Below are 11,216 nucleotides of genomic sequence, written 5' to 3' on the forward strand. Positions count from 1 at the left end.
AGAAACGTTTAACTAGGACCTAGAAGAACTAAAGAGCAAACAAACAATGATGAACAACACTTTAAATGAAATTAAAAATTCTCTAGAAGGAATCAATAGCAGAATAACTGAGGCAGAAGAACAGAGGAGTGACCTGGAAGAGAAAATAGTGGAAATAACTACCGCAGAGCAGAATAAAGAAAACAGAATGAAAAGAATTGAGGACAGTCTCAGAGACCTCTGGGACAACATTAAACACACCAACATTCGAATTATAGGGGTCCCAGAAGAAGAGAAAAAGAAAGGCACTGAGAAAATATTTGAAGAGATGATAGCTGAAAACATCCCTAATATTGGAAAGGGAATAGTCAATCAAGTCCAGGTAGTGCCGAGTGTGCCATACAGGATAAATCCAAGGAGAAACACACCAAGACATATTAATCAAACTTTCAAATATTAAATACAAAGAAAAAATATTAAAAGCAGCAAGGAAAAGCAACAAATAACATACAAGGGAATCCCCATAAGGTTAACAGCTGATCTTTCAGCAGAAACTCTCCACGCCAGAAGGGAGTGGCAGGACATATTTAAAGTGATGAAAGGGAAAAACCTACAACCAAGATTACTCTACCCAGCAAGCATCTCATTCAGATTCGATGGAGAAATTAAAACCTTTACAGACAAGCAAAAGCTAAGAGAATTCAGCACCACCAAGCCAGCTTTACAACAAATGCTAAAGGAACTTCTCTAGGCAGGAAACACAAGAGAAGGAAAAGACCTGTAATAACAAACCCAAAACAATTAAGAAAATGGTATTAGGAACATACATATCAATAATTACCTTAAATGTAAATGGATTAAATGCTCCAAACAAACATAGACTGGCTGAATGGATGCAAAAACAGGACATGTATATATGCTGTCTACAAGAGACCCACTTCAGACCTAGCGACACATACAGACTGAAAGTGAGGGGAGGGATAAAGATATTCCATGCAAGTGGAAATCAACAGAAAGCTGGAGTAGCAATTCTCATATCAGACAAAATAGACTTTAAAATAAAGACTATTACAAGAGACAAAGAAGGACACTACATAATGCTCAAGGGATCAATCCAAGAAGAAGACATAACAATTGTAAATATTTATGCACCCAACATAGGAGCACCTCAATACATAAGGCAAATGCTAAGAGCCATAAAAGGGGAAATCGACAGTAACACAATCATAGTAGGGGACTTTAACACTCCATTTTCACCAATGGACAGGTCATCCAAAATGAAAATAAATAAGGGAACACAAGCTTTAAAGGACACATTAAACAAGATGAACTTAATTGATATTTATAGGACATTCTATCCAAAAACAACAGAATACATTTTCTTCTCAAGTGCTCATGGAACATTCTCCAGGATAGATCATATCTTGGGTCACAAATCAAGCCTTGGTAAATTTAAGAAAATTGAAATCGTATCAAGTATCTTTTCTGACCACAATGCTATGAGACTAGATATCAATTACAGGAAAAAAATCTGTAAAAAATACAAACACATGGAAGCTAAACAATACACTACTAAATAACCAAGAGATCACTGAAGAAATCAAAGAGGAAATAAAATAATACCTAGAAACAAATGACAATGAAAACATGATGGCCCAAAACCTATGGGATGCAGCAAAAGCAGTCCTAAGAGGGAAGTTTATAGCGATACAATCCTACCTCAAGAAACAAGAAACATCTCAAATAAACAACCTAACCTTACACCTAAAGCAATTAGAGAAAGAAGAACAAAAAATCCCCAAAGTTAGCAGAAGGAAAGAAATCATAAAGATGAGATCAGAAATAAATGAAGAAGAAATGAAGGAAACAATAGCTAAAATCAATAAAACTAAAAGCTGGTTCATTGAGAAGATAAACAAAATTGATAAATCACTAGGTATAGAGGGAACTTACCTCAACATAATAAAGGCCATATATGACAAACCCACAGCCAACATCGTTCTCAATGGTGAAAACTGAAACCACTTCCTCTAAGATCAGGAAAAAGACAAGGTTGTCCACTCTCACCACTATTATGCAACATAGTTTTGGAAATTTTAGCCACAGCAATCAGAGAAGAAAAATAAATAAAAGGAATCCAAATTGGAAAAGAAGAAGTAAAGCTGTCACTGTTTGCAGATGACATGACACTATACATAGAGAATCCTAAAGATGCTACCAGAAAACTACTAGAGCTAACCAATGAATTTGGTGAAGTAGCAGGATACAAAATTAATGCATAGAAATCTCTTGCATTCCTATACACTAATGATGAAAATCTGAAAGAGAAATTAAGGAAACACTCCCATTTACCATTGCAACAAAAAGAATAAGATACCTAGGAATAAACCTAGCTAAGGAGACAAAAGACGTGTATGCAGAAAACTATAAGACATTTATGAGAGAAATTAAAGATGATACAAACAGATGGAGAGATATACCATGTTCTTAGATTGGAAGAATCAACATTGTGAAAATGACTATACTACCCAAAGCCCTCTACAGATTCAATGCAATCCCTATCAAACTTCCAATGGCATTTTTCACAGAACTAGAACAAAAAATTTCACAATTTGTATAGAAACACAAAAGACCCCGAATAGCCAATGTAATATTGAGAAAGAAAAACGGAGCTGGAGGAATCAGGCTCCCTGACTTCGGACTATACTACAAAGCTACAGTAATCAAGACAGTATGGTAGTGGCAGAAAAATAGAAATATACATCAATGGAACAGGATAGAAAGCCCAGAGATAAACTCACACACATACGGTCACTTTATCTTTGATAAAGGAGGCAAGAATATACAATGGAGAAAAGACAGCCTCTTCAATAAGTGGTGCTGGGAAAACTGGACAGCTACATGTAAAAGAATGAAATTAGAACACTCCCTAACACCATACACAAAAAAAAACTCCAAATGGATTAAAGACCTAAATGTAAGGCCAGACACTATCAAACTCTTAGAGGAAAACATAGGCAGAATACTCTATGACATAAATCACAGCAAGATCATTTTTGACCTAGAGAAATGGAAATAAAAACAAACAAATTGGACCTAATGAAACTTAAAAGCTTTTGCACAGCAAAAGAAACCATAAGCAAGACAAAAAGACAACCCTCAGAATGGGAGGAAATATTTGCAAATGAAGCAACTGACTAAGGATTAATCTCCAAAATATACAAGCAGCTCATGCAGCTCTATATCAAAAAAACAAACAACCCAATCCAAAAATGGGCAGAAGACCTAAATAGACATTTCTCCATAGAAGATATACAGATTGCCAACAAACACGTGAAAGGATGCTCAACATCACTAATCATTAGAGAAATGCAAATCAAAACTACAATGAAGTATCACCTCACACTGGTCAGAATGGCCATCATCAAACAATCTACGATCAATAAATGCTGGAGAGGGTGTGGAGAAAAGGGAACCCTCTTTCACTGTTGGTGGGAATGTAAATTGATACAGCCACTATGGAGAACAGTAAGGAGGTTCCTTAAAAAACTAAAAATAGAACTACCATATGACCCCACTACTGGGCATATACCCTGAGAAAACCATAATTCAAAAAGAGTCGTGTTCCACAATGTTCATTGCAGCTCTATTTACAATAGCCAGGACATGGAAGCAACCTAAGTGTCCATCGACAGATGAATGGATAAAGAAGATGCGGCACATATATACAATGGAATATTACTCAGCCGTAAAAAGAAATGAAACTGAGTTATTTGTAGTGAGGTGGATGGACCTAGAGACTGTCATACAGAGTGAAGTAAGTCAGAAAGAGAAAAACAAGTACCGTATGCTAACACATATATATGGAATCTAAAAAAAAAAAGGTTCCGAAGAATCTAGGGGCAGGACAGGAATAAAGACACAGACGTAGAGAATGGACTTGAGGACATGGCGAGGGGCAAGGGTAAGCTGGGACGGAGTGAGAGAGTGGCATGGACTTATATACACTACCAAATGTAAAATAGATAGCTAGTGGGAAGCTGCCGCATAGCACAGGGAGATCAGCTTGGTGCTTTGTTACCACCTAGAGGGGTGGGATAGGGAGGGTGGGAGGGAGGGAGACACAAGAGGGAGGAGATATGGGGATATACATATGCATATAGCTGATTCACTTTGTTATACAGCAGAATCTAACACAACATTGTAAAGTAATTATACTCCAATAAAGACGTTAAAAGATAAACAAAAAAGAAAAAACCAAAAAAGAAAAACCAAACTGTATATTTCTTCTCCCCCAACCACAGCAAGCAGGTTGTTTACCAAGAGGGGCTGAGGTGGCTGTGAGGGGGATGCTTCTAGAATAGCTAAAACGATGCTTCCTGCTCTGGGCTATCTGGACTGCTTCGAGGGGCTCTCTTGCCCTCTGACTTCTAGGATGAATTTGGCCCACAGGCAGCCTTGGCAGGAGATGGAGGGAGGGAAGGAGTGTTTGGGGCATTTTCCCCCCTGCTCTCCTACTGTGAGGTCACCTGGGGCTGACTGAAGGTCATTGCTTCCCTCCAGTTGGTCCTTTCAACACAATTCTCCCTTTGGGAGTTGGGGTGGAACTGTTCTCACCCTGATACTCCATTCTTCTGTGGTTCCGAATGGTCTTCTCACACCATCGAGCCCTTCTCAAACTGCCCTGTCCCTGCAGGGCCCCTGTGCTGTGGGGACCACTCCAGTCTCCCCACAGTTTCCGCAGCAGCAAGAAGTCCCTCCCCACACAGGGTGGACCCTGCTGACCACGACCCATAGTGGAGCCTCGTGTCTGCTTTCACTGCCGGAAGCGCTTTGTCCTCCAGGGTGAGAGGACTTGATTTGTTCTGAGGAAAAAGTTAATATTTTTATTGAAGCAGAAATGGCTTCCGGTTCAGGAAAGGAGTCTATGAAAATGTAACCAATTCATTTTTGCTTTAACTTGGTGGATAAGAAGAAAGTTTCTGATACTTAGGCTGTGTGGTTTAGATTTTCTTTTTCTCTTATTTATTTATTGCCTGGCTTTCTTTTTAAGTTTTAATTTTTTTAAATTGAAGTATAGTTGATTTACAATGTTGTGTTAATTTCTGCTGTACAGCAAAGTGATTCAGTTATACATACATACATATATATATTCTTTTTTTTAATATTCTTTTCTATTATGGTTTATCATAGGATATTGAATATAGTTCTCTGTGCTATAGAGTAGGACCTTGTTGTTTTATCCATTCTACATATAAAAGCTTACATCTGCTAATCCCAACTTCCCTCCCCTGACCCTCTCCCCCTTGGCAACCACCAGTCTGTTCTCTATGTCCGGGATTCTGTTTCTGTTTCATAGCTAGGTTCATTTGTGACATGTTTTAGATTCCACCTATAAGTGATATCATATGGTGTTTGTCTTTCTCTTTTTGACTTACTTCACTTAGTATGATAATCTCTAGTTGCATCCATGTTGCTGCAAATGGTATTATTTTGTTCTTTTTTTATGGCTAACATTCCATTGTATATATGTACCACATCTTCTTTATCCATTCATCTGTTGATGGACATTTACGTGGCTTACATGTCTTGGCTATTGTGAATAGTACTGCTATGAACACGGGGCTGCATGTATCTTTTTGAATTATAGCTTTCTTCAGATATATGCCCAGGAGTGGGATTGTTGGATCATACGGTAGTTCTATTTTTAGTTTTCTGAGGAACCTCCATACGTTTTCCACAGTGGCTGTACCAACTTACATTCGGCTTGGCTGGTTTTTGTTTGTTGCTGCAATTGTTCTTAAGATGGTCTCCAGAAATGTGAGCCTTGGAAAAACTTGACTGGTTGGGGAAGTATGTCTTATTCACACTTTTTGCCCCTTTTGTCCTTGTTCTGTCTCCTACCCCTCTTCCCTCATCCCCACCCCACATCCCATCTGTGGTTTATTTATCAGTCTTGATCTCCAGGGACGTTCACCTGGATGTTGGCTGATAAAATTCAATATCTTTCAGGGCTGGGTTCATCTTTATTAGGGCCTCTTACAATCTAGAAATCCTTCACTGTGATGGTGGGATGGCAGGCAGACAAAACGAAATTATTATTTTAGGCACAGGATCCTTTCATCACCTGCCTTTTCTCTTCCTTAGCTTTGATTTGGTTCCCTAGGGAGAGTCATTCCAGCGAAGGAGAAACAGCCAAAGCAGGTCTGCTGGACCCTGCACAACTCAATTCTAAGGGATTTGGCAGAATCATTTAAGAACTCAAGGGGCAAGACTGGCCTGAAGTCCACAGCTATTTATTTAAGGAAAAAAAAAATTGGGAAACAAAATGCAGAACCTTACCCTGCTCAAAGGCCCCTGGCAAGAGTGACCTTCTAGTTCAGAAGTTAAATTCTTCCCAGTTTCTCTTTTATTTCTGGCAGCTGAAACTTGTCTGCCTCTTGTTCCTTCAAAAAGACATGCCACATTCAACTGAAGGACACGTCAACTGATGTTTCAGCAAACAAATTGTGAAAGAAAAGGGAAAGAAAGAAATGATTGTCACTATGCATTCCTTTTAAGGGTAGTTTTTTGTTGTTGTTCTTCATTTCCTATGTTGACCCATGCTGTTCTGGTTTATTAATTTTCCACGATGATTTGAACCCCACGTCCCCAATCAACTTGTTGATTCCTGTTGATGGGTGTTTCCCACATTGTTTTCTTACAAACAATGCTGCTGTGAACCTCCTCTAGCTCAAAGCCAGGCCCAGATGCAGGGACCCTGCCATTTTGCCCCATCCTCTGTCACTCCCTTTCTTCCACCTCCTTTTCCAGGGAACCCTTTGCCTCTGCCCCACATTGAAGCCACTCTGTTTGGGCTCCATCTCTTGGCTCCTATTGTCTGACCAGGCCCTTGTTTCCATAACCTGTTTTGGGACCTACCAACTTGACTTTACCCTTGGGAACTCCTCCAAGATGAAGCCCTTGTCTCTCCCCTCCAGCTTCAGACTGGAGATTATGGGTAAGAGCCCCACCCTGAGCTCCACAAAGCCTGTGGGACTTGTCATATGTGGACTAGCTTCTTCCTGGCTCCTGCTTGACTAGACTGTAAGCCCATAGATGCAAGAAGGGGTCTGGCTTGGTCAATGATAGACGCTCAGCTCAGGTACAAGGCCTGGCACGTGTATAATCTTAAGGGTGATTTTAAAATTATTTTGTGACTTAGCAAATTAAGTTTCATGACTTTTAGGTGCCAACTGCCTTGTAGACATAATAAGACTAAAGATAGATAGATAGATACATAGATAGATACATAGATACATAGATACATAGATGATAGATACATAGAAACATAGACACATAGATAGATACATAGATAGATCTGTAATAGGCCCAGTACCTAGTGGCTTATATAGAGTATACATATGGATGCCTCAAACCAAGGGAGAACCTGGTAAACAAGGGGAAAAAGACTTTTGTATGCTTTGCCTCCAGAATTTCTAAGAACAAGCCTTTTAAGCATTAGCATTTCAGAGGCCTTGCCATGCCAAACTCTTCTGCAGTGATGCCCACCTCACTCTGTTTTCTCCCAATGTGATGACAAGTCTTCTCAAGTAGGGCATTATTAGTTAGTAAGACTTCAAAAACTGCCCCTACTTTCTTGGTCTGATCAGAGAGTGCACTTCCTCAAGCAACAGCCTTCCACATTCACTTTTTTCACTTCCTACTTAACTATTACTCTATGATCACTGCACACAAAGTAAGAGAATACTGAGAAGCAAAAGGAAGAAAAGGAATTAAATCACCCAAAATCTCACTAAACAGGGACAACTGCTGTTAACATTTGGGTGGTATATTTTTTGAGAATTTTCCCCATGTGAATATATATACATAATATATATATATATAAATTATATACTATAGCATCTAAGGTATAATATTATATATGTGCATATATATATTACAAATACACACACACACCTCCCTCATATAATCTGCCTGATTGTTTTCATAAACCTCAACTTAGTCCTCCTGTGTACCGTCTCTTGTTATCATCAAATTCTTTCCCAGTCTTCTTTGACTCATCCATCTCTTTGTTTATAACTTCTCCCAATTACAATTTTTTTTCATGGCTTTCCCCAAAACCAAGAACTAATTTCACTACATGCTCATCTGCTTCAAAAAACCATCAATGATTCCAAGTTTCATCTTTTTAAAAGTCCTTTTTAATTTTTTAAATGAAGAAATAATTCACATACCACAAAATTCACCTTTTTAAAGCACACAAGTCAGTGTTTTTTTGGTATGTTCTCAAGGTTGAGCGTCCATCACCACAATCAATTTCAGAACATTTTTATCACAACCAAAAGAAACCCTGTAACATCAATAGTTGTTCCTCCCCATTACCTGCGCCACAGGTTCCTGGCAACCAGTAATCTACTTTTCGTCTCTATGGATTTACCTATTCTGGACATTTTATATAAATGGAATCAGCAAATATATAGTGTTTTGTGATTGGATCCTTTCACTTTGCATAATATTTTTGAGATCCATCTACGTCATAGTATGTATTGGTATTTCATTCCTTTCTATGGCTGAATACTATTCCATTGTCTGGATCATTACATTTTGTTTACCCTTTTATCCGGTGATAGACATTTGTGTTGTTTCTTCCTTTTGGATAGTGTGAATAGTGCTGCTATGAACATTCACGTACACGTATTTGTTTGTGTGTCTGCTTTCAATTTTGGGGGGTACATACTTAGTATTGGAATTGCTGGGTCATGTTGTAACTTTATGCTTAACTTTTTGAGGAATTGCCGAATTGTTTTCTGAAGTGTCTGCAACATTTTGTACCTCCATCAGCATAATATGAGGGTTCTAATTTCTTCACATCCTCACCAACACTTGCTATTGTCTGTCATTTTAATTTCAGCCATTCTAATGGGTATGAAGTATTAGCATCACATTATGGTTCTGATTCATATTTCTCTAGTGAATAATGATGTTGAACGTCTTTTCATGTGCTTATTGACCATTTGGATATCTTTTTTGGAGAAATACCTATTCAGATGCTTTGCCTATTTAAAAAATTGGGTTATTTGTCTTTGTATTGTTCCAAGTTTAACCTTCTTGAAACCAGATTTTTGCCACTGGTTGCAAACTAAGCCTTCAGGAAAGATGATATTAAGGAGTATTTCTACACTGGACCTTCTCCATCTTCCCACTTGCCCTTAGAAACCAAATATACTTGGCTCTTATATGCCCTAAACACCTCATATCAAGGTGGTGTATATCTATGCCATTAGCTATAGTTCGCATGATTCATGGGGCCCAAGGATAGTTATGTGGCCTGTGAAGGAACTAGCTTGCCACCAGAATATACATTGTTAAAATCTGGCTGCCTATACAAAATGCAAAAAGTTCACTGCATGTTCCATAGGAAGCAGTATTGGGAAGGTGTGGTTTAGTTATTGATGTTCATTGTTACACTGCGTGACTTTACATAAATGTAATGGAGCAGATGAATTCTAGCGAAGTGTGCTCTATGATGAAAGTTCCATTATTCCATTGAATTATATTATGAAATGAAAGTGCAGTCTGCTAGAAAAGACTTTTGTCTATGAATATATTTAAACCACATTTTAACAATGCCCTAAAGCTTCTTAGAAATACAATATTTAAAGAAACAAGCTGTATCTATGAAAACATTACACATCACTGTTAATATTAACATACTGGTTAAGTAAAAATGAAATAGAAGTGCAAATATAATCCAGCCCTGGAAACTCTGACTGGGTGAATATATATCTCACGGAAAGTTTTGAGAAAGCAATTTTTTTCTTTTTTTTTGGAGTCTCAAAAAAATTCTATTAACTGCTCATTCATTATTTCTTTACCCCATAACTACAAGGAATTACAAGTGAAAGTTTCAGTTCTAATTCTTTCCAAGCTATACTTCCTTCCATATATTGCATTTTTTTTAACATCTTTATTGGAGTATAATTGTTTTACAATGGTGTGTTAGCTTCTGCTTTATAACAAAGGAGATAGCAATTCTTAAAGTGTGTGCATCCTGGCTAAAGTTTCCATCAGTAATGAACTGTCTCCTAGCAAGGATGTCATAAGAACTCCTGGGACCTTTCCAATGACTTTTCAACCTTCCTTAGTTTAAATTTTTTGCTGGTTTTCCCTATCCTCAGGACAAAGCTCTCAAGGCTCTTCCCACCTAATGAACTCGATTCCTCACAGCTCTGACCATGCCTAATTCCAGTCAGCCCCGTCCCACCTCACACCATCCAGGCTGGTCTCAAAATCTCTCCTCTGCCCACAGGAATGGTGTTTCTTCCCCTTGGTACCCATTCTGCCCACGCAGTATCCAGCACACGGTGAGGGAGCTGCAAATGTTTGCTGAGAAAATGAAAGGATATATTTGCCATGCTAATCCTTGCTTCCTGTTTTGGTTCATCTGTTCATCCTGCCGTTAAACTTCCATGTGTGTTAAAATTTTGCCCATCCTTCAATAGTTACTTCCTCTATGTAGCTTCATCTGCGTGACAGTCTTTTACTGATTGCTAGTTACAGGCCAGATGAATAGAACAGACATGGTAATAACAGAGTTACTGGCCCTGCCCTCATGAAGCTTCCAGTCCAGTGTGGTGGTACAATTACACACAAGAGAGCAGATGAAGAACCATCTATCATTGTAAGTGCTTAGGGAGCACTGCGGGGGGGGGGGGTTACACAGTGACTTCATATGGCACTCCTCTATGCGTCTCATTTGGACATTTATTGCACATAGTTCTGTAAAGCTATTTACTTTTTAAAAGAAAGTATGTGTCTCCTACCTCCTCAATTCAAGATTGAAAGTGTTTTTGAGAGCAGTGGCATATAGTAGGTATTTAAGAATATGTTGTTGATTAGTATGTCCTCAGGCAAAAGCACTGAGCAGCATATTCAGTTAAGTCCTAAAATGTTCAATTCTTGAGGTTCCAGAAAAATGACAATTTGTCCTAATATTTGTACTGGGATATGTAGTTGAAGGTCCAACAACCAGCTAAACTCTGCTAACAATTTTTACATTGGAATGCCACTGGCCAAGAGTGATCTCATTAGGGGCTAGGATTTATCAAAGTCATGATGAATACTGGCACTAATTAGTCAGGCATTAGAGTCTACCTATTAGTTAGTCTAATACAAGGGTGAACTATACCCTCCAGCTGGTGAAGTAACAGCAAGAGAAGGATGATTTGGCACCC

The 11,216-nt window shown here is 38.5% G+C and overlaps 1 protein-coding gene across 1 annotated transcript in view; it reads right to left on the reverse strand.

Moving 5' to 3' along the window:
* Positions 1–7,230, reverse strand: part of PRLR (prolactin receptor) — a 119,428-nt gene extending 112,198 nt beyond the window's left edge. Inside the window, exon 1 of the mRNA XM_036845975.1 lies at positions 6,322–7,230. The gene's annotated coding sequence lies outside the window, so the exon portion shown is untranslated. The remainder of the gene's footprint in view (positions 1–6,321) is intronic.
* Positions 7,231–11,216: the final 3,986 nt, after the last annotated feature.

Source organism: Balaenoptera musculus, chromosome 3 (assembly GCF_009873245.2).
Source record: "Balaenoptera musculus isolate JJ_BM4_2016_0621 chromosome 3, mBalMus1.pri.v3, whole genome shotgun sequence".
NCBI lineage: Eukaryota > Metazoa > Chordata > Mammalia > Artiodactyla > Balaenopteridae > Balaenoptera > Balaenoptera musculus.